The sequence below is a fragment of the Pogona vitticeps genome, chromosome 2 (assembly GCF_051106095.1).
Source record: "Pogona vitticeps strain Pit_001003342236 chromosome 2, PviZW2.1, whole genome shotgun sequence".
Taxonomy (NCBI): domain Eukaryota; kingdom Metazoa; phylum Chordata; class Lepidosauria; order Squamata; family Agamidae; genus Pogona; species Pogona vitticeps.
The window spans coordinates 29,536,672-29,561,304 of NC_135784.1; the positions used below are offsets into that span (position 1 = coordinate 29,536,672).

Below are 24,633 nucleotides of genomic sequence, written 5' to 3' on the forward strand. Positions count from 1 at the left end.
AGCCAGCGTTTTGTCCGAAGACAATCTTCCGTGGTCACATGGCCAGTGCGACTTAGACACGGAACACTGTTACCTTCCCACCGAGGTGGTCCCTATTGATCTACTTGCATTTACCGCTAGGTTGGCGGGAGCTGGGACAAGCGACGGGAGCTCACTCCATCGCATGGATTCGATCTTACAACTGACCCTACAGCACAGGCTTCTGCGGTTTAACCCACAGCGCCACCACGTCTCAGGGAGCTGTCAAAATAATCGTCTAGCGAAAATCAGTTTGCGAAGCAGTGGCAAACATTGTCCAGCGAAATTCTCCCATAGGAATCACTGTTTTGCGAATCGCTATAGCAATCGCAAAAAACCAATGTCTAGCGAAAAAACTGTCATGCGGGGTAACTGTCTAACAAGGCACCACTGTACGTAGATCTCTAATCTCCAGGGGAGAAGAAAGTCTAGAGGGCTAAAGCGGAAGGATGAGAAATCAGCTATTGCTGTACAGTATCCTCAGACAGTTGCTTCATTCTGCCTAATGGTAGAATTGGTCGTGACTTCCAGTCACCAAAGTTTAGAATTGTTCTGTTTTGTTTCTTGTTTCATATATTCTGTCCTGTACACCAGAGTCAAACCGGTCCTTAAACAGGAGTCTTCAGAGGAAATGGTGGGTGCGGTTTTCCCCTTTGTTTTGGTTCTGTGGCCCTGGGGCCATTTAATCATTTGCCAGCCAACTCCTTCCCTCTCTGGATTCATTAACTTCTAACGGTGCTTGATTTCTAAGAAGAGTGGCAAGGCTGAGCTTGCTTGCAAGCCCACAGCTTTTCACCTCAAAGCGCTGGTTTCTTTTCATCCTTGCTCCTGGAAGGTAGACAGGATTGTTTGTACACTGAAGTTCTGTAGGGCTAAAGGGATGTAGGGCGGGTCACAGGATCCCGCTTCTTGCAAATCTGTTATCCCGTTGTGTGTGTGTTTCAGTGAAGCGTTTAACCCATCTGGGCATGGAGGTGTGCTTGAAAGTACATGGGCAATGCTTGATGAATTTGAGAAGACAGAATTTCTGTTTGTGTCCACAGTGAGTGCTTTGAAGGTTATTAAATGTTATTTAATTGGCCCAAAACAGCACAATTCACATACAAACAGGGGGTTATCAGCTTTGGGGTTGTCTGAGGTCTTCAGAAAAGTTTTTTATGTTTTTGAAGAGGACCTCCTACAGAAATAGAGGGACCAACTGGATTCTGTGGCCACAGAATGCTGACTGATGGTTGAAAGATGGGTTAATATCCGAACATGTGAGAATCAAATGAAGCTCTCCTGAGCCAATGCAAGACGCAGCCTCATACGGTGACATCTTGTAACAAGTCCCGCTTGTAAGATTTCTGCTTCTTGATTAATTTGAGATAACTTCCATTGTGTTTCCATATGCTTTACATTTTTTAAAGCTTTTGGCTTACTATGAATCAATGAAAACAAACATTCGCTGAATCCAAGTTTAACCAGACAGGATTGTTATTGAACAGACTTTTATATCTGTTTGATGTAATCTGGGTATTGGGGTAATGTGCAAACATCAAAGAATTCTTTAAAACTTTGGATTTATAGCAGATTTTAAAGGTTCAACCCTGGTCCATCATTTATTTACACTGTGGCATTATAAATGTGTATACTGTATTTGTGCTATTAAAAATACTACTTTTATGTATTTCCTCCTGCTATCTTCTTGGTTTATTTCTTTTTTTATAATGGTGGTAGTGGTGATCTCCTTGGTTTTGATTCATACCCGAGACTGGAAAAGTTATATTTTTAAAAAATGTACAACTGCCAGCATCTCCAACCAGGATGGAGTTATAGTCTAATATTTTCCCCCAGACATCTGTTCTACACTAACTTTGTATTTTATATGCACTTATATTTGATGTTTCCACATTTATAAATAGATTTCATATATACTGGGGGAGCCAGATTGATGACAGTAATCTTTGAAGCTGCCTTGTTTTTAATTAAATGCTAGATAAGATGGACCATATTTTAGAAGGTTCAGACAGGAGAGGAAGCTATCATTAACCAAACCCCAGAAAGGAGAGCTTTGAAATCCCTCTTTTTCAGTTCATTTGAAGGAAATGGGGGAGACATGGATAAAACATGACCATGAACTATTCGAGGATACTTCATCTAAAGAGATACACAATGTCCAAAAATATACTTAAAATGCTGTACACGTTCAGGAGCCATACTCCACCACTTTGTCTTGGAAGGCATCGCCACTGAAGCATACTTGTGAGCATCTTTACCAAGACCATGTCTGCTTTGAGGAACCTGGGACAGCTGAAGCAGCAGAGACAGACCAATTTTATAGCTCCCGACCCAGTGAGGAACAAGGAGAGAAGGCGCAGGGCAGCTTGAATTAGAATGACAGAAGATCAATGCTTTAATCTTTTTCCACATCTGTACTGGCTCCAGTCAAGATGATCATATCGCAGTTTGAAAGCAAGAGGGCAAGGCTTGAGGGCCCCGATGGGGGTGGGGATAGGTACTCACAACGGGTAAAGAAAAAAACATAAAGTAAGGAGTAGCATAAAGCAATAGAGCAGAAGGCAGGAAGAGTTCAGCGCTGCATTTAAAGAATGTGCATTTGTTTTCCCTGATACGTTTAAAGAGGATGAAAAATCATGTTTTTTGCTGACCTCCAGATTTCTCTTGTCACTATAGTTCCCAAAGGCAGCTGCTCCACGCTTTGGATTCTTCCTGGACTTTTTATGTTATTTTAGTCCCTGCAGGCTTGCCGACTGATAAAGATCAAGAAATCTTTAGCCTTTTATTAACTTTTGTAAATGAGATCAATAACGTCCCAATGGGCAAACTTTTTCATTTGTGCATTCGATAATTTTACTACTACGTGTGAGTCTCCCAAGAGGATGATGGCATGGCAGCCTTGTCCGATAACAATATGTAGAATTTTTATGAGTTAACACTATTGGTGTAGCAGCTATTTGTATTGTAAGCAGGTGTCTGTGGTGCTGAGGCTGTTGACACATTTTACACCTACAGCACTGACATGGCTTGAAAAGCATAATGCTAAGTACTTTGCATCGTTCTTTAGAATATGAATCAGTGATGTGGCATGTCTTACTTACAGCCAGCCTATAAGATAGTGGTTCCCAACTTTAGGTAACCCCGGTGTTCTTGGACTGCAAGACCCAGAAACCCCAGCCAGCACAGCTGGCAGTGAAGGCTTCTGGGAATTGCAATCCAAGAACACCTGGGTTACTCAAGGTTGGAAACCACTGCTATAATTATGCCAATACCGTGTGATTGCTAATTCAGATAAGAGGCTGGGATTGAGTGGCTTCCTAAAGATTGCTTCATGATCGATCAGGAGGGTATCCTGGTGGTGGCTTACAACTCTTGATCCTATCTATTACAAATGCAGATGTCAAACCATTAAAGCAAACAATGGTTTGGCATCTGCCCTTGTGATTAGTTACAGATAGGATCAGAGTTGTGAGTCAGGATACCCTCATGATTGATATACCACCCTATAGTGCTTAAACCACTCTCTGGGTGGTTTAGAATTTAATTACACAGGGCACGTACTTCCCACTCCAGCTGAGTACTGTATTAAATTTACTGACTTTGGAAAGTTGGAAGTCTGAGTCAGCCTTGAGCAGGGTCTAAAAGAACATCAAGAATCCATGAAGACCCTGGAGCCTGGAATAGTTGCCTTTGAAGACTACAGTCCCTAGAATCCCCTAATGACCATACTGGCTAGAGAATTCTGGAGGTGGTAGTCCAAAGAAGTAACTTTTCCAACATATGGGAGAACCAGACTAAAAGTCTATCCAGCACACTATCCTATTTCTCATAGTGGCCATCAGCTTGCCCATTCAAAGTCCACAAGCAACAATCTGTAGACAACTGCTCTTGATCATGGAGGGTCCACGTAGCTTCCATGTAATTCCATAAGCTTGTCCGACTCCTTTGTTTAAGGCAAAGGTGGGCACAGTGCAGCCCTCCAGGTGTGGTTGGGCTGCAACTCCCGTCAGGCTTGGCCAGCATCGCCAATGGTTAGAAAGGCAGAGAGTGGCAGTCAAGCCCCATTCAGAGCGCTACAGATGGCTCGCCCCAGTTCAAGGGGAGAGGGTTTCCGAATTAGACAATTTCAAAAGGGAAGTAGATTCCTCCCTCCTCAGTACTTCCTCCTTTCAGCAAACAGGCCACTGCTAAGCAGCTGAGGTGGAAAACAGAGGAGATACGGGCCGTTCGCAAGCAACACACAACTCCGCAGTAATAGTATATCCGTTCTGGGTGACACATTCTTGGCTTTCTCTGCTGGCTCCAGGCGGGTGTCATTTGAGCTCCTTGCTTCCCCCACCAGCCCGGGGCAGGGGAGTGTTTACTCCAGCCAGGGCCTAGAGGAGTATTATTAGCTCTCTCTGGTTTCTTGTTTGCATTTGAAGATGTGAAGGTCATCGCTGGAAAAGACACATTAGGTCATGTCTCATCCATCTTTTTTCTTCTCCCCACCCTTCAAAATCCCTGCAGTCCATTCTGGGTAGGTGGCTGCAGGAACCTACTAGCCAGGATCCCCAGATTCTGTACAAAAGGAAGAATAGGGGTTAGGGGAACGGAGATGGGATCGGGGAAAACCATCCTCTGGCAGGAGACAGGTGAATCAAGTGGGCTGGTATTGAGAGAGGGCAGGGAGCAAATATTCATGGTGGGGGAAGAATACAGCAAATGCTGCATGATTAGATCAGGCGTTTGGCAGCTGGGACAAGAGAGGGAAGAATATTGTCAAAGTGACTTCCTCTAAACACTGATCTTTTCACTATCCCAGGTTCTTCCACATTTACGGAGGGAGCAAATGGCATGTTTGGAAAAGTTTAAAACACAGGGCTATAACTAGTGTGAAGTGACTGGGGCTTTGTTCTATGGCGCGCTGGAATTTGTAGAGGGCACTGAAATCTAGAAGTGAATGTGATGGAGAACATTAGGAAAATGAATAGCAACATCTCCTATTGCTGGGTAGCTCAGTGGTTTAGGCATCTGGCTGTGGAGCCAGAGGTTGGGAGTTCAATTCCCCAGTGTGTCACCTTGATAGAGGCTGGACTCAATGATCCACAGGGTCCCTTCCAACTCTGCAGTTCTAAGAATATTATTAGTATAATTACTCCTTTCCCCCTTTTTTGAAAGCATAAGATTCTTTTCTCCTTCTTGAAGAGGCACTACATGCACCTCTTCTTTCTTTGTGTGTGTCTGTGTGTGTCTGTGTGTGTGTCTGTGCAGAGTGGATAGGAGACGGAGCCAGTTGGCTCCCCACTCTCCTCAAATCTATGATAAAACTTGGCACCTATGTGAAGAAATGTGAACCAGACAAAAATCTCCTCCATCCCTGATCAGTCTAGTTTGGTTACAAGAAGAGTATTTCCATTTGGGGACAGGGCATTTGGGTTCCCAAACACGATGACAGCACCACCACAACCCTCTGCTTGCCCCACCTGTTCTCTCTGGAGCAAGAGATCAGATCCTGCTGCCTTAATCAGTTTGTGAGCTTAGGATAACCATGACTGAAGAAACTCCCTGGACTCTCTAATGGGCTTAAGAAGGAGGAGAGGGGGACTCCTCTGAATGCCACCTTTTCTCACTCTTCCTCCCAGGAGTGGAAACCCAATACCCACCCATTAAACTCCAAAGGGAAGTTAAGAAGTGCTAGTTAATCCCCTACGACAAAAGGATCAAAGTGGATCAAAGTGGCTTGTGTTTAAGAGTGTATTTTGGCAGCTTTCTCCAACCAAGCTGGTCTCAACCTGGATTAGAATGGTGGAAACTTCTACCACACCTGAAGAGGAATGTCTTGGGGAGAGATGCCTTAGGACATCAGTTTTATCTGATGATGTACCGTACGCATGACAATGTACACCTTATTAGCCTATGAATAGAAATTGCAGTAGAGTTCTCCCACCCTTTGGCAGGGTTTCCGTGGTGCACCCAGCCACCAATCAATTCTGAAATCAGTCCTGCAACCAGGCATGCAGACTTTTGGGTAGAAAGCACCCGAGCAAAGGGTGTGGGGGCTCCTCTTGCATAAGTCCTGTTGCATGACTAGCTTTTTCTCCCCCTCCCCAATCAGTTCTCTGGCCTTATTTTTGAGGTGGGTTTTGGCATTCTATTGTTTTACTCTCTGAGTAACTGATCGGTCTTCCCTGAATAAATTGCCTGCTTTTAATTACAGAAACAGAGGGTTTCTAGTTGGAAAGTGGCTTGGAACCAGGTATGTGCACTGTATTTGAGCAAATCCCAAATTGGAACCAATTTTGAACCAATCTGTGTCAGGTCCAGATTTTTTTTTTTGAAAATTTTTAAATTTTATTTCAACTACAAACACATATCTAAAATACAATACAGACACCCCAAACCCTCCCCCACACACACTTTGAGGACAGAGATTCAGACCTCATTACATTCCAACTTTCCCAAACTCCAGAGAGCATTGAAAGTGAAAAAAGAAGAAAAAAACAAAACAAAACAAAGGCCATCAATCATTTTGCCCTATCTTCAAGTCTGTCCCTGGGCCCAAGCATGTATTAAGTTCCAACTTTGTTTTGCATAGTCTCTTGGTTGATCTTGTAGCACTTCTGATAATGTATCTAGTTCTATAATGTCCAACAGCTTCTTCAGGAGCTCCTCCATTGTAGGCATGTCTTCACTTTTTCATTTTTGGGCCCAGAGTAACCTAGCTGCTATCAATATATACATCAAACAATATTTGATTTTCTTATCAGTAATTTCTGGCATAATATTTAATAATGCTATTTCTGGTTTAAAGTTTAATTTCCGTTGAATAATTCTTTTTATCAGTTCCCACAACTGTAACCAATAAGCCCTGGCTTTTTCACATGACCACCACATATGATAATTCCTACTTTTTTTTACATTTCCAACAGATATTACTGCTACCTTCTGACATTTTTGCCAGTTTTAGAGGAGTATAATGCCATCTATAAAACATTTTGAGGATATTTTCTCATAGATTTACTGGCTTGATCATTTTATAACAGTCTTTCCACATCATTGTCCAGTGATCAATGTCAATATTATAGCCGAAATCCCTTGCCCATTTTATCATTGTCTCCTTTACCCTCTCATCCTCCAATTCATATTCCAATAAGTATGTATACATTTTCTTTGTTATTTTCTCGTCAGTATAGATCCAGAGTTTATCTACCTGTACTTCACCTTCAAAAAAACCCAAATTTCTATCTTTTGTATATCTTGATTCTAATTCATTCAATGACCACCAGTCTGTTGCCACCCCTAGTTTCTCTAATTCTTGCTTACTTTTTATATTTTGTTCTCTGTTAAGTAGTTCTTTGTGAGTTAACATCATCCCTTTCTGATTCAACACTTTCATCGTGAAGGCTTCTATGGGGGCTACCCGTAATGGAGTTTTCTTATATGTTTGTGCTCGGAATTTATACCACACTGGAGTGTCAGGTCCAGATTGAAATGAGGGGTAGCCAGACTTCATTCTTACTGAAGCAAATCTGCACCGTGGGTCCAAATTGTTTCAGTCTGTTGGGTTTTGTGTGTGTGTGTGTGTGTGTGTGTGTGTGTGTGTGTGTGTGTGTGTGTGTGTGTGTGTGTGTGTGTGTGTGTGTGTGTGTGTGTGTGTGTGTGTGTTCTTTTACAAAAAGCAAAATACAGTATAAAGCTGCTTGGTATGCAAACAAGGGAAATTCAGCAGGTTTTGCATTTGCCAGGTTCTGTGATCTTTCTGCATACATGGCATCACTTTCTGCCCTCCTCTATCCAGAATGCAAGGAATTTAGGTCAAGATTTATCTCCTCCCCTTTCTGAGCTCTCTTTGACCACAAGTCCATTTACACAACTGTGGTATCAGATTAGCATGTAGGTGTTTTCAAAAGAGAGCCTTACTGTAAGATTTCACACCTGGGGTTCAAATATGTCACAGTCAAACTTCGCAGATAACTCTCCTCTCTTGCCTTTGCAAAGTACATAAAGGTATTATAAATCATTCTGGTTTTTAAAGGCCTATTTGGACACCAAGGTTCCCCAGGAGATGAATGATGCCTGACCAGTCAGGATAACATCATAGGTTCAAATCGTCCCTACTAGTCAAGGATAAACATGGTATGCGAGTATGAGAAACCACACCTGATATCCTCTTGTCTACATAACTAATGAAAGTGGTGCAAAAGTATTATCTTCTGCATAAGTAAGCCAAACAGTCAATAAAAACATCAGACCTCAGACTAGGAGAAAGCAGACCTGTGTCTTTTACCTCCTACTGGGTGGTGGCAGATAGGGGATGCCTCAAGGCACTTTCTAATCCTAGCAGTCTGAAGATACTGTGTGTTTGTGTTACTGTGTGTGTCCGTGTGGAAGGAAGGAAGGAAGGAAGGAAGGAAGGAAGGAAGGAAGGAAGGAAGGAAGGAAGGAAGGAAGGAAGGAAGGAAGAAAGAAAGAAAGAAAGAAAGAAAGAAAGAAAGAAAGAAAGAAAGAAAGAAAGAAAGAAAGAAAGAAAGAAAGAAAGAAAGAAAGAAAGAAAGAAAAGTGTGATGCAAAAGATTTTGAAATCCTAGGGCCATTGCTCCTGGAATAGTGTTTCTATTATATTTTCCCCATTAAAATGAATTTTAAAAAACCAAACAGAAAAATGAGATAGACCCACCTCTTGATTTTAGAGCAATGGTTCCCAACTTTAGATCCCGAGATGTTCTTGTACTAAAACTGCTAGATGCCTTCACCACTAGCTATGCTGGCCAAGATTTATGGGTGCTCTAGTCCAAAAATGTGCCTCTCTGTCTGTAATTATTTTCCCTTTAATAGAGTTCTGGAAACTACAGAAATGTTCCAAGAAATGTTCCCATGATCCCCACTCCTGAGTAGAGTGTCAGTGACTTCAAACAGCCACGGAAGGCAGCAATGACAGACAATTCTTCCTGAACTTCTCCCTTATCCCTCTCCTGTCCCTTGTTCTGGATGACAAAATTTGTGTTCTATGTGGCCTGTTCCACACAAACACATCTCACTGCTTTCAGGTATGGTGGTGGAGGATGCTAGCCCATTGCCACTGCCCATGTGAAGATAAAGTTTATTTGGGGTCTCTGTCAGCTTCTGTATGTGGAGTGTGGGAGAAGGGACACCATGTTGTCTTTTACCTCAGGTACCAATATGTCTTGGGCCGGGCCAGCTATCTTTTTTTAAATGAGCTTTGACTTAGATTTCAGATTCTACTTATTCAGCCACATTAGCTCTGGATTAGGATTCCCCCACTTTTTTTCCTGAGACACATCTTACCCTCAGCACCTCCATGACATTCAGGTTCAATACTGTATATGCTTCTCTATGCTAGAAACAGTATAGAATTTGCCCAGGCAGATGGAGAAGAATTTCACTGCAGATTGTCTGGATGAATTTACTCAAATTTACAAAATTTCTCCACATTTCAGCTGGAAAAAACCCAAAGTCTAAGGATGGGAAAAGAGAAGAGAAAGTAAGACTAGGCAACTTTTTCCTCAGTCCCCCAACACTACTCCCCCTTATCTTTTTATAAAAATTGTCCGCAGAAACCTGTAATTTCTCTGTTTGCTGAAGAGGGAAGCCAAGTGTCTCAGATTCGCTGTGGAGAATATGGTGGCCAGTGCTAATATTTTGGCCCTGAGATTAAGGGTTTTTTGGGGGGGAGGGGTCTTTTCACTGGATCTCAGGCTTTGGCCCTGAGATGGCGGGAAATGAGACACTGCCCACCCAAATTCCAGAATTGGTTTCTGGATATACGCCTTTTTAATGTGCTCGATATTTGTTTGTTTGTTTGTTTGTTTGTTTGTTTAGCATTCCATTAATTTTCACAACATATATACAATAGACTCATACAATAAAAACACCATGTAAAAATACAATAAAGCACGATAAACCCTGTCACTAGCTAAAACAACAAATGTATCTTTAGACAGAAATACGCAAATTGAGACCCATGTGAGCATCAAGCATTCTTGCTTTTTGGAGGGATGGGGGCAGCTTGTGCTGGTGCTGGAAGTCCTCCCTGGTTTTCGCCTTTACATTCTACATGGAGTCAGGCAGACAGACAGAACCTTATCTGTATGTCATCCCCCACCCCACCATGCAATTGTATAAGGATCTACCCACTCGTCTCACCATGAAATCATTAGGAATGGGCTGCTGCCGCCTTGGAAGCCATGGTGGAGAGAATGAAGACTGATAAGACCCAGAGGAGAGGAGAGGAGAGAGAGAGAGAGAGAGAGAGAGAAAGAGAGAGAGAGAATTAGAAAGTGCTCACAGTGAACCATTTCAGTCTCCTGGGCCCCGTCTCTGCATATTGATTGGGCATGGGGGCATCTGAGCAGTCTCTGAATCATTTACTAGCAGCTTATCTCCCCCGACACATGTTCTGCACCACAATCACGCCAGATGGGCCAGGAGGCTTTCACAGTCCCAGTGGTGAATAATGAATGAATAAACCCCTGATAATGATGACTCTGTATCCCAGTGGGACAAGAGAGCAGGACACATCTGTGCATCATGACACCTCGGGAAGAGGATCTCTCTGTAGCAGCTTGAGTTGCACAAAGAAGGGAGTCCACTCCAGTCCTCCGACTGCGACTTGGCACAACATAAGTACCTTAAGCCTAGGATTGAACACACCTGGCAAGATTTTAAAAAAGATCTTATTAAAAATCAGATCTTCTGGGGTGGATCACTGAGTTATAGCCATTAAAATGACGTTTTTAAAATTCCCAATTGTTTCATTAATTGCAAGAATCCAGTGTACAAGTGGGAAATATGTAGCTCTTTAAAGATTGCACTAAAACTCTCCTCAGTCCTAACCGGCATAACCAATGGTGAGGAATAATGGGTAGAGGTGACTCGTCCTGAAATGTCCTGATGATGTTCCCCTCCTAGCTGGACAATAAGCTGCCGTTTGAGCTGGGAGTTATAGCAAAATAACATCTGGAGGACAACCTGCTTCCCTATTCCCAACCTGTTCCGTGTTTGCGCCAATTGCTTATTACTCTTGGAACAGAAACAGGTGTTAGAAAGAAACTGTAATTAGAGTAATTGAGGCAAGGTCTTTCCAGATTTGTGAACAAAGGCTTCAGAGGAATACTGGGCTTAAATCTGGAGGACCAATCACCAAACTAGACTAGCTGATTTGCAGACTTCTGGAGATGAGCGATATTCCAGTTGTGAAACTCAGACGCTTTCATTAGTTAAGGAATTTCCTCTGCCAGTTATGGTCTATTTCTAACATCTGGCCCTATATATAAAACCAGTGTAGTGATGAGCTGCTGTGCAGTTTTGCTGGCCCATTTAAAGTTATTGGTATGACTAATCACACTTTTCAGATTGTCTCACTGGTTTGATTCATAGGATGAAAGTCATTGTCCTCTAAGGTGGTGCTCACCTTTTCTGTCTTACATCCCATTGATTGTTCTGTCAAAGAATCTGAGTCTCACCATGACTGAAAAGAACTTTTTTTTACAAACAAAAATAATAATTCCATCAGTAGTAAATATTACAGTAACACAATGGAATATATATTTTAGCACTGAAGATAATTTAGAGAAGTGTGCTAATGCACTGTCAGGGATCGTTTTTGTATTTCCCTGCCTCAAACATGAACAAAAATACTGATTTTGTAATTCCATGTTATAGAAACCCTGAGGTCCACCTAGATTACTTCTATGATCCACCTGCTATGCACATATCACTGGCTAAGAGAAGCATGGCTCCAAAACACCGTTTTGCATCTACACTTCACCTGCTCTTTTACACCTTGTTTCAGTTGAGTGTGTGTGTGTGTGTGTGTGTGTGTGTGTGTGTGTGTCTTTGGGTTCTACCCGAAAACCTGAAGTAAACTGCAATAAGCAATTTGAAGAGCGGGTGGCTCTCCAGATGCTGTAGATTCCATCCCTCATCACTTCCAGCCACTATCCATGCTGGCTTGGGATAATGGGATAATGGGAGCCGGAGTTTTCAACATATAAGGACATATGTCTTCGCGAAGGCTTTCATGGCCAGGATCTAATGGTTGTTGTGGGTTTTTTGGGCTCTTTGGCCGTGTTCAGAAAGTTGTTCTTCCTAACGTTTCGCCAGTCTCTGTGGCCATGGGCATCTTCAGAGGACAGCACTTTGTGCTCTGTGGATAACTTGACATACTTCAAGTTCTCCACCCCTGCCTTGGATGCTGTTCTTGGATAGTACAATGAGATCTCATATCCTTGCAAAATGTGGCATGAGAATGAGTTAAAAAGCATGACCTATTATGATAGGAGTGGAAACGAGGGCTCGTTAAGATCACTCTGCATCATGCCACAAAGTACATGACATTGCTTTGAAAGTTTGACAGGGAGAGGAAGCCTCCCCACCAGATTTGTTCTGCAAATGTTTAGATACCGTTGGAAAATGATTGCTTCATGCTTCTGCACAAGGATGGGGACTTAAGTCACAGGACTCACTATCAAGTCGGACTTAAGTTGCACTGCTGACCCAACTTGGATTTGAGTCAGAACCCACCCATCTCTCCATTATTTCTGGGGGGGGGGGGAAGGGAATCTTGTTTTTAATAGGGACTCCGGACTTGATACCAAAGATTCAGACTCAGAGTTGGGACTTGGACGCAAAGAATCATCAATATACAGTACCTGCTTCTGCAACACATGGACATCTTTCGCCTTGCAACTAACAGAAAAATTGTGGTCAAGCTTTGATACCACAGCACTAATTCGCCACGCAGAAATAACCCCAGCTGCTAAGTATGAATCATACCTCAGTTTGTGGCCAAATATTGAACAGGACTTAACGGTGACACCGTAAGGTTCTGATAGATTTATCCACCTTTTTACCACCCCCTGAGCTGCCAGAGTAGGTCATTTTCAGTTTCTCTGATGAAAAATACCAAGAGTCTTGAGTGTCCGTGTTTGTCAAGAAGATTGAATGCATATGATTCATGGAGGTACGTCAATGTCTGGGCCTACAGCAGCTCATATATTCAGCTGTACCGAGGCAGAAAAACTGGACAAACAAGAAACAGGAGACTGAAATGTAATCAAGAGAGTGACGAAAGGGAAATTCTCAAGACTACCAGGACTTTGGAATTAGTTTCACCAAAGCTAAGGATATTTCTTTCCCAATAAAGGTGCCATGTATGATGGTGAAAGGCTGACTACATCCACTTTGCACTTAACAATGTGTATTGCGTTACATAGATGTCAACTGACCCTGGATGTCAGACAGTATGCTGGATGATAACATATCACAGACGTTGACATATCTGACATTTTCTGGATCGCCTTTCCTAAAGGACTACCCACAGGATGTTCCTGCGAAAACAGCAGAGTCCTGCTGCATCTTGAAAAGTAACAAATGCATTGTAGGATGAACTTTCCTGGGGCATCACACACTCCATCAACTGCAAAGCTGAGAATACAGTATTTTATTTATTTTTGCACTACACTTCACAGGGGTCTGAGCCAGCACGGCCTGTTGTTTGTATATGGCGATGCTGGCTGGGGGGGGGGGGAATTCCGGGAGTTGCGAATAGAAAAAATTAAAGGCCAATTAAAGGCTGGAGGCTTCTGGAAGTTGCAATCTAAAAAAAAGTATTCTCCTCCCTAAACTCTGATAAAGTGTTGTCCAAAATCTTAGAAATATTACTCAGAATTTCAGGGGTAAGTGCACATACTACCCCAAAGGGATCTTCCAAATGGCAAATCATTTTGCCTCCTTTTTTGGTCATTTCAGAAAGGAAGCTCAGTGGATTTATTAGCACTTACATCTTCACCTTTAACTATCTAGCACTATAGGCCCTGGAAGAAGTGCAGAGAAGAGCAGCAACGATGATAAGGGGACTGGAGGCTAAATCCTATGAAGAACAATTAAAAGAACTAAATATGTTTAGCTTAATGAAGAGAAGACTGAGGGGAAACATGACAGCACTCTTCCAATATCTGAAGGGTTGTCACAGGGAAGGGGGCGTCTATTTACTCTCCATTGAGCCTGAGGGCAAGACAGGAACCAATGTGTGGAAACTTGTCAGAGGGAGACCCAACCTGGAAATGAGGGGGAATTTCCTGTTGGTGAGAACCATTAAGGAGTGGAACAGCCTGCCTCCCAATGTTATGGGTGCCCCATCGCTGGAGCTTTTCAAGAAAAGACTGGACAGCCAATCTGTCCAGGATGGTACGAGGTCTCCTGCCTTGGGCAGGGGGTTGGACTAGAAGACCTCCAAGGTCCCTTCCAACCCTATGATGATTCTATGATAAAGTGCTTCAGCTGCACTGATGTTGCACTTGCCAGTGCCCAGCTAATGTCAGCTATTGTGAACTGCATGTGATGTGCGTCTCTGTGTGCTTTGTTGCCTAGTGCTGCAGTGCTAGTACTTGCAAAAGTGCCAAAGGCCTTCCTCTAGAGCAGTGGTTCCCAACACTGGGTATCCAGGTGTTCTTGGACTACAACTCCCAGAAATCCTGGCCAGCACAGCTAGCAGTGAAGGTTTCTGGGAGTTTTATTCCATGAATATCTGGGGAACCAAGGTTGGAACCCACTGCTCTAGAACAAAGTGTCATGCAAAACAAACCTTGTTTTTCTGAGGGACAGAGAGGTATGAAATCTAATTAAAACAATAAAAACTGCTGGCTTTCTGGTTTGGCACATTGGCAATAAGATCACTGCACAACATGGTCCCCAAGGTGGGACAAATGGTGTGTCTAGACAATCCTCAGATAACAGACATACATTTACACTACAACTAGCGCAGAATGTACTACTGGGAATGATAATTAATGACTCCAATGTTCACAGCCCCACCCAGATCATGTGTAGTGTGCTTGTTATTATGTGCCTTCAAACCATTTCAGAGGTTTAGTGACCTTAATTGGGTTTTACAGGTATATGAGATATTCAAGGAGTGGTTTATATTGCTACCACTCCCAGCGAGTTTCCATGGCACCATGTGGATTTGAATCCTAGTCCAACATTCTATCCACTACACCACCCTGATCCATGCTGGCTATGTAGGCATATATGTAATTCTACTATATAAATGAAATCAGTCAGCGGGCATCCCTCAGTCTCGAGAGATTATGGTAACCTGCTCTGAATAGAGGACTTGGGACAGCATCTAGTGTGGCTGAGGAGACCAATTTGAGAGTGACCATCCCTTCCACACTGAAGACAAATACAATCTGTCCCCTGTCCAGCTCCCTAATTTTGCTGGTTTCGGGACTGCTGAACAAGTGTCTCTTCAAAAGAGCATTTTAAGCATGTATATATGTAACATATATACATTAAAGACCAATGAACATCTTAGGTTTCATGGATTACCGCCCATGCATGAAGTATTTCAAGCATGTGTATATGTAATATGTACTGCATATGTATATATGTAATATATATATACTTGAAATTCTGTTCATGCATCTAGAAATGTGTGCTGTGGGCCATGAAACCTAAGATGTTTTGGTTGTTGTGTGTTTTTCAGGCTCTTTGGCCATGTTTTGAAGGTTGTTCTTCCTAACATTTCGCCAGTCTCTGTGGCCAGCATCTTCAGAGGACAGAAGTAGCACTAAGATATTTTCTGTTCTTTAAAGCACATGGACTCTTCTCTGTTTTTTTGGGTCTTCTTTGGTTTTTTTATTTTTATTTTCAGAAGGTTAAAAGTCCACTAAACGAAATCAGATGCAAATGCTGCTTCAAGTAACCAAAACATATACTAAGAATTAAGAAACAGGGTGCCTTCGAGAAGCTATTTTACACAATGATTAGCCCCGGGTTTTCCTCAAACATCCTTTTTCCAGTACAAACTTAAGCAAGGCAGATACTGTATGTTTTAATTGTATTGACAATGGGGAGTGACAAGCCTTGCCAATCACACAGAGATTTTCTAGCAGAATTTCAGTCTACGTACTTCTGCCCAAATTTGGACTAACACAATGGTTCCTAACCTTGGGTAACTCAAGTGTTCTTAGACTACAACTCGCAGAAACCTCAATCAGAACAGCTGGTGTGAAGGCTTCTGGGAACTGTAGTTCAAGAACACCCGGGTTACCTACATTTGGGAACCAGAAAGATTAATATGCTTTTCAGAATTCCACTAAACAAATGGAGGGTTTATTTTGATCCAATGGGCAAAATCCTGTTACGTAAACTTGTACTGATATAACCTGGACCAGGCACCAGAAACATTTAATTTAAATTAATTAAACACTTCCCGTGCCCCTTCGTTTAAGGTTCTAAGGCTCCCTGGTGCTCCTTTTGCCCCGGGGGAAGCTTTTTGGAGCCTCTGAACATGGGGGAACACACTGAACTTTTGACAGTAAAAAAAAATGCCACCTGATTGCCAACATTACTGCCAGCAGTACCCTGGTGGTGACAGTCTCTCCCCCCCCCATCCCAAGGCTCCCAAAGGTTTTCCCAGGGCAAAAGGGAGTCCTGTGAGCTTTGGAACCTAAAAGGTGGGAGGATAGGCAGCTTTCCATTAGTTTAAATTAAATATTTCCAGCGCCCAACACAGGCTATGCTGGCATAAATTTACATCAACAGGATTTTTTCCCCGGGCCCATTTGATGTCACAGGGAGCTTGTCTGGCGAATGCCTTCTGAAATCTCAGGACCTGTGGAAGATTTCTAGTGGTTAAGGAAAATCATCTCGATCTCTCCCAAATACCCATAAAAGCAGCACGATTCATTCAAAATGGGAGGAAAGATGGGTATGTGTTTGGCAAAACGCTGGCAAATGGCCGGGCGTCGCTTTTTATGAATGCAGCCTTTGGGTTGTCGTGGTGCAGAATACTGAGTGCTAGTGTTCAGAATAAAAATTGCCTTCCATGCAGGAGTTCTTCTCGGATAATTGTCCCTTTATATATATATATGCCCTCATGTCTCCCTTCTTCCTTTCTCTCTTTCTTTGCTTGTCTAACTGTTCTCTCCCCCTTTCTCTCTCTCTCTCTCTCCCTGGCTATATTTAACCACACACAAAACCTTCTGGAATCACAGCAGATAAATCCTGTACTTCTCCCAGAGGCGCCTCGGCCTTGATCCCTGCCAAACCTTGTGCCGAGAGCTTTTCTTAGTGACATCTGAAAGCCTGGGACAGAACAAAGCAGGTTGTAGGCTGCGCTTGAGGGAGGGAGGAGGGGAGGCCTCTACAAAGGGCCTCCAATATGGAGACAGGCCGTGCTTCTGCCTGGGTGCCCCCTCCCCCCCTTTTTTGGGGGGGGTTTCCCTCCCTTCACAGGAGATAATCTCCCTGGGAAATCAAAGTCTCTTTCTCCCGCCAGCAAACCTCTCTGGCTGGCAGCCCAAAGCCCAGACACCATGGGCAGGGCGAGGTCACGCGTTGTCACATTTATGCACTTAGAGAGACGGCCCCAAGACGCCAGTGGAAAACTAATGGGCTCCCAGGCCCGGCTGTCACTGCCGCTGGGAGGTGTGTACACATAGCGTGTCGCTGGGCTGCTTTGTTAAGGCCCCTCTGGCTGTTTTGAGCATCCCATAAAAGCAAGTTTCAATCTCATGTTCCTCTGTGTTTTGGAGAGGTCTCCTGGCTGGAACACAAACCAAGAGAAACAATAATTTTCGGCCACCTTAAAGACGAACAAAATCGTGATGGTGTTAATTTTGCATAAACCGCAGTCTGCTTCCTCCGACGCGTAAGGTTACGGAGTTTTTAGGGGCAAGTACAGATAAAAACTCCAAAGAATGAGTGGACAGAGGACAATTTTTGCCAAGGGACATTGCTGAAGCTCCTTTACAGACACCACGGACCACCAGTGAAGACAAATAAATTGGTGACGGGTCAAATAAAGCTTTAACTCTCACTAAAAGCTAAAATGAGTAAAGTCATGCTATTGTATTTTGGACATACAATTAGAAGAGAAAAGTGACTGCTAAGGACAATACAGTGGGGTCTCTACTTAAGAACGTCTCTACTTAAGAACAATCCAACTTAAGAACAGCTCCATTTGCTAAATTTTGATTCTACTTGAGAACAGAAATCCAAGATAAGAACAGGAAAAAAAACTTTCCTGTTCTTTTTTTAACCTTAGGTCATCTTAGGTTAAAAAAAATTTCTCCCCCTAGTGGTAGAGTACGTATTAACCAGCTTTGCATTAGTTCCTATGGGAACTAATGCTTCAATGTACGAACACACCTCTACATAACAAAAAAACAGCCAGAACGGATTAATTGGTTTTCAGTCCATTCCTATGGGAAATTTTGCTTCAACTTAAGAACGTTTCAACTTAAGAATACCATTCCAAAACGGATTAAGTTCTGAGGTAGAGGTTCCACTGTAGTTTCTATGGACAGAAAAGAGCAGATACGGATTAAATGGTTTTCAATGCATTCCTATGGGAAATGCAGATTCAACATAAGAACTTTTCAACTTGAGAACCACCTTCCAATACGGATTAAGTTCTTAAGTAGAGACCCCACTGTATTGGTAGGAAAAGTGGAAGGTGGCAGGAAGAGAGGAGGACAAAACATGAGATGGATGAACTTAATAAAGGAAACCACAACCATAAGTTTGCAAGTCTTCATGACAAGACCTTTCTTGGAGTCTTGTTAATTCAGATGATCATCAGATGCCAGAATTAACTTGATGGCACATGGCAATAACAACATGCCTGCTTGAGAGTTTCATGATAAAATGTTTGGGTGGGGGGAAGCCCTATTTCCATTACTGGAGGCTCTCAGGTTCAGCAGATGTTGCAGTGTGGGCTTTGAGGAGTCCCTTAAGACCCATAGTCTCCAAATGAACTCAGATGTACTCATGGTGTGGCCCAGGATAAGGTGTAGGAACAATAATCTTGGCCCCTGAGCCCAATGAAATTGGACATTCCTGATATGGTTGCTACTGAACCTTAACTAGTTGATTTCGCAAAATATAAAATTGTGCCCTACAATATTTTTACAGAGGTGTATATTTTGGCAAAAAGGTAAATGTGTATAATAAATGACTATATATTACAAGTAGCAATTATAGTAATTCATTTTGGAATATTCAGATGAGCGCCCTAGCACTGATGGCCTGAATGATCTCACTTGTTCCTCTAATGCAGTGGTGTCGAACTGTGGCCCTCCAGATGTTCTTGGCCTTCAACTCCCAGAAATCCTGGCCAGCAGAAGTGGTGGTGAAGGCTTCTGGGAGTTGAAGTCCAAGAACATCTGGAGGGCCACAGTTCGACACCACTGCAATGCAACCACTATTCTTAAAAGGAGCAGATAGAGTTGGGGGACAGGTAGTGCAGAACCATTTATAAGCATGATACCACACAATGTTTGAAATTCACAACATTTGGTTCAATTTTAATTTAAAAGCCTGGTTCAGTTGTCCAGACTCAAGTTAAACATGCATTGATGCACATTTTTGCTCTCTAGATGCAGAAAACGATTTACAGGGTAAATGTTCCTGCTGTCTCGTAGGTGTAAGGTCCTCTTGGGTCAGTGAGGCTATTTTCTAAGGGAGCACTGCAAACACTGTCAGCTTTGCAAAAACATGAAATTTTACATTGAAAAGCAAAAGCCACAACATGGATAACATAAACTCAGACCAAATAGGGTGCAACCAAAGGAATGGACAAAAATGGTCATAAGCCCAATGCACAAAGTGTCATAGCAGCAGTCACTTTCAGAAAACAAAGTTCCCCAAAGTATCTCTAAAACAAACATGCCAGGAACTAAATATCAAGGCAGCTCTATCTTTCAAAGTCTTCCCCTTGTACAAGGATTTTATTCTCAAAGAAAGCAGTTCTGGATACAAAATCTTCAAGACCCCCAAATAAAATTCAAAGGGCCCAATTGATACAAGAACTTGTCCTTCTATTATTCCTCTTGAACATAAACATGCACAAACACTGATATACTGAAGAAGGGCAGGGGGAATTAAATTATCCTTAGTATTTTGCCTCTGCTGGACCATTGCTGATGCAACAAATCACTTAGATTAAATTTCAAAAAGTATAAATAAATAAATGATTTCACTTCCCCAGCACCTTCTCAGAGGAGCAGAGGAAGTGTTCAATTTGCCAAAACACTGAAGTCGCTTGCTTATCAAGTCACTTCATGATTCCAGAAATTGAGAGCAGAAGGACCCTTGGCAACTTTGACAGCTACACACACACACACACACACACACACAAATAGAAGCGGGGCACAAAAAGGTGTGGGCTGGGGTGACCTGGAAGCACAGTTGGGCAAATTTGCCCGCTTTAGCAATTATGCTGTATGGTCAACAGAAATTAGAACAAATGAATCAATTCACACGACACGCCAAACAAATGCCTGTCAGAATGAGCCTTGTAGTCCATAGAGGTTACATAGGCTCTACATCTGTTAAATTGCTTGTGGATGTTATAAATTTTGTGTATACAGTGGTGCCCCGTTCTGAAAAAATCGTCGCTGTGTGGATTCGTCACTATGCGGGGCAAAAAAGCCCATAGGAACGCATTAAAACATTTTAATGCATTCCTATGGGCAAAAAACTCACCGTTCTGCGGAAATCTTCCATGTGGCCACCATTTTCGCTGCCCGGTAACTGAGGAAAGGGCGCGAAAATACAGCAGGCGGCCATTTTCTTTACCCGGCGGCCATTTTGGAACCACTGATCAGCTGTTAAAAAAACATCGCTATGCGAAAATCGGTAAGCGAAACGCTTACCGATCATCGCAAAGCGATGTTTTACCATTAGAAACATCGCAATGCGATCGCTTTTGCGATCGCAAAAAACACATCGCTATGCGGATTCGATGTTAAACGAATCGCTCGTTATGCGGGGCACCACCATATTTGTGGTTTTTATTTAAGTATCTGGAAGCCGCCTAGAGTGGTCCCTGGACCAGATGGGCGGGGTATAAATAAATAAATAAATAAATAAATAAATAAATAAATAAATAAATAAATAAATAAATAAATAAATAAATAAATAAATAAATAAATAAATGTGAGGAAGAACATTGATTTTCCAGTGTTCATCCTCATCATGTGTAGCGTCATGTTACTGGTGTGGATACATGAAGAAGTTTCTTATGCCTCTCGCTTGCCAGTTGCTACTTATAGACCCTATAGGCATGCACAAATGACTTTTCAATATTCTGCAACCTCTTTATGGAAAGACAAAAGGGGTGTGTGTCAGTGGGTAGGCAATTTCACCTAGTTTGTCTAGGGCAGCAATGATGAACCTATGGCATGCATGCCACAGCTGGCATGCAGAGCCCTTTCTGTGGGCGCGCGAGCCATAAGACTCCAGATGGCTGCTCTCCCCGACAGCCAAACTTCGACAAGCGGCAGGCCAGGATCCCGAGTGGGGTCTTGAGGCACCTCTGTGCCCAGGATTCTCCCTTCCGCCGCCACTTCTGGTTCTGCCACTGTCACATCTGGTTCTGCTGCCACCGCAGCACACTGCCTGCTGGGTTTTTGGTTTTTCCCCCCCGTTTTGGGCACTCGGGCCCAAAAAGGTTCACTGCCACTGGTCTAGGGGAACATCAAATTCTCCAGCAATTTTTCAGAGGAAGCGACTCAGTATGAGCCGTGGTGGTAGCTTTGTTTTTTGTTGCCCTCCTTAGTGGAATAAGAAAAAGAGATATATCAGACTATTTCCTAGGAAAACATATTCTGGGAAACACTGGCTCGGCTCAGCCCTTGTTGTCATTCTTCCAAGGCTGAGGATCCCACCTTCCTCAAGCTCCTAAATGTTACATTTTGGAGGAATCCTTTTAGTCATGTTGCCTTTGCTGCATCTTCCTGCTAAATCCTGCCACAGATGTGAGGAAGGGCAGTGCTAAAGATTTAAGGTAGATGTGAGGCTATGCCATACTTTCTCTCCAAATTTCTCCGAAGTTTTGTTTTATTTCCCCATGGAAAAGACTTCTAATTTTTTTTTCTGCCGCTTTGTCGTGGCCCTTTGGAATTCAGTGACATATTTTCAACTATCACAACACTGCAAGTGTGTTTGTTTCTGTTTTTGCTTTCTGTTCTCTTCATAATTCTGCAGTTTCCCTGTCTGCCAGCACTTTGTCTAAAGAAAGGAAGACAGGTCATGAAGTCCTTCTTCCATGGAAGTTTAACTGGGGAAGCCGCTGGACAGTAACTGGACAGCAAAAGACATGCATTATTTGGCCACCTCAAAAGTGAGGTAAGCACACGGATCCTGAACCACATGCATAACAATTTCTCTGAAATTTCTCCTCCTTTGCAGCAATTTCTGAAGTAAATCCCTTTTCTATCCGACAGAATAGGAAGAGTCCAAATTCCCATACAATAAATTTTCAGCATGGCTGTTCACCTCTAAGTGTGGTGAGTTTTTCTGGGGTAGCAAATGACTCAACAATGCTATAAGATGCACCTTTTCCCTAATGGCATAGTACCTATAGCACTGTAGGTATGTATTTGGTATTATTTTTCTATGCTCTCAGCTTTGCACACCCGAGGCCACTGTTTCGCTCGCCTCTTCCTTGTTATGGTGCTGGTTGGTGTTGTTACCAAGCTGGCTATTTGGCAGTAAAATATGAGGGATTTCTTACCACAAAAAAGAGAGGTGAACCCACTGTTACGGGGAATAATACATCCACTTTAGGCAGCAGATTTTGAGTTTTTAGGAAAGGGTAGCAAATACTTGTTACAGTATGGCGTTTGTTTGCTTGTTTCGCTCCTGGGGATGGAGAGAGGCGCTCGTAGACCTTTCTGCCTCATGTGCCAAAATAACTCCTAATTTCAGATAACTTGGCTTTAGACCACAAAATATCTTGGACCAGCTCTGTGACTAAGGGACTTCCCTTTGGGGTGGATTTAGAGGACTGGCAGCAACACATTTACAGTGGCCGCCTTTAAGCAACTTGCCTCAGTGTAGTAAAGTATACCCGTATCTAGGGAGCATGAGCTGAGCATCACATGTTCTTGGCATCACGTTTAGGCTTCCAAGTGGCATTGGGTTGGTTGCTGTGGAAACGGAGATTCTGTCTTGGATGGGCTTTCGGTCTGAGCCCACCCTAGAGCTAGGCAGAGCTCTAGGGCTAGCCTTACCCTAGAGCTAGCCTTATCCTAGAGCTAGACAGTTTCACAAAAAAAGAAACAGATAACAAAAAAGAAAACAGCAAGGAACAGATGATGAAGAAGGCTCTCTCCTTTACAATGTTTCCCAACCTGGAGGGTTGTTGTGGGTCTCCTGATATGTGTTGTAGCCCTTGTTTAATCCTTCTTGTCCTTTCGGAGCCAGATATTAAAGTTAGTGTAGATGTATGAGAAACAGGCCTTTTGGGAGAGAAAGAAGGGATGACTTTACCATACTAGAAATGCCTTTTCATGCAAACATGGTGGGAGGTTTTCAGGTTACTTGGGTATTATAAAAAGGAATTGAAAAAGTTTTGGGACCACTGCGCTAAAAGGTTTGTTATTAAATAAATAAATATAGCATATTATTATATTCTAAATTGTGGTAGAAGAAGAAGAAGAAGAAGAAGAAGAAGAAGAAGAAGAAGAAGAAGAAGAAGAAGAAGAAGAAGAAGAAGAAGAAGAAGAAGAAGGAGAGACATATTCTTTCCACAGAGATTCAAGTTTTGTTATGAGTGACAGAGTGTGTGTGGATTCCAGAAAGACCAGTACCTCAGACCTGAGAAGAAGATGGAGAAGTCACAAGGGATGATGGGACAGTATGTCGAATACAGAGCTGCAAAAGAAGATGCAAGTTACAGATAGAGACAATTTCATTATTAATAAGAGGCCGCTGTGTGGGCAAAGGTTTGGACTTTTGCACTTCTTGTGCCCAGACAAGAAGGAAGTGAACTGGAGCAAAGAGTCCAAATATAATTAAAACTGGAGAAAGCAGGCTTAAGAAAGAGGAAGCAGGCTAGCTGAAGCCTGTGGCAGATGGAACAAACTATACACGTGAAAGGAAGCATTCCTGCATGGCAACAGATTGTATTTGCCCAGGAAACCAGGGTCTGCCCCCATGCGCTTGTGCCAGCACAGGTTTAGCCCATTAACACAGCCCACAAGGAAAAGACCTATAAGAAGGATGACCCAGGAAGAGACAGGTGGGCTTCGGAACAGCGCTGGAACGATCCCCATCACCCTTTCTGAGGATTGATCACCCTCAGAGAAGGGCCTTCTAGATGAGTGAGTATCTTGTATGAATGAGAAGTACGAATGAGAGGCCTCTTGGTACCTTTTGTATTATATCCTATGTCTTATGTCTCATCAATAAATGTTACATGAATAGTGCTTAACCCAAAATTATTGGTGTATGGTCTTCTTGTCAGTAGTCTGGCTGGGCCCTCTCTCTCCTCTCATGGTCCCTCTCCTCAGGATATAAAGAACAGTAACCCCTTTGGGGTAACAGTTTCCTTTCTTTTTTTGCCACTGGCACCAGAATGAGGTGGGATGTTGAAACTCCTGGGCTGTTCCTCCTACACTCCTTGTTCATCCTTCACTTTTAGAGAGTGAGGAAGTACTAGGCCCTATGGTCTAACATAAGCCCCTTACACTATCCTGCTGCCTAACGAGCAATCCAGTCATAACTGCCAGGCTAGTTAGTTCTTGAAGCTGGAATAGGGAGGATAGTGTGCCATCTTGTTCTGATCTCAGGCGGCAAAATATCTTGGGCTGGCAGTCC

General features: G+C 42.9%; 1 long non-coding RNA gene across 1 annotated transcript; it reads left to right on the forward strand.

Annotated features, from left to right (window-relative positions):
• The first annotated feature begins 6,233 nt into the window (after positions 1–6,233).
• LOC144587577 (uncharacterized) lies at positions 6,234–22,686 on the forward strand. Its single transcript, XR_013542724.1, has 3 exons — positions 6,234–6,256; positions 22,018–22,158; positions 22,257–22,686. It is a non-coding gene; the product is annotated as an uncharacterized LOC144587577 (long non-coding RNA).
• The last annotated feature ends 1,947 nt before the right edge of the window (positions 22,687–24,633 follow it).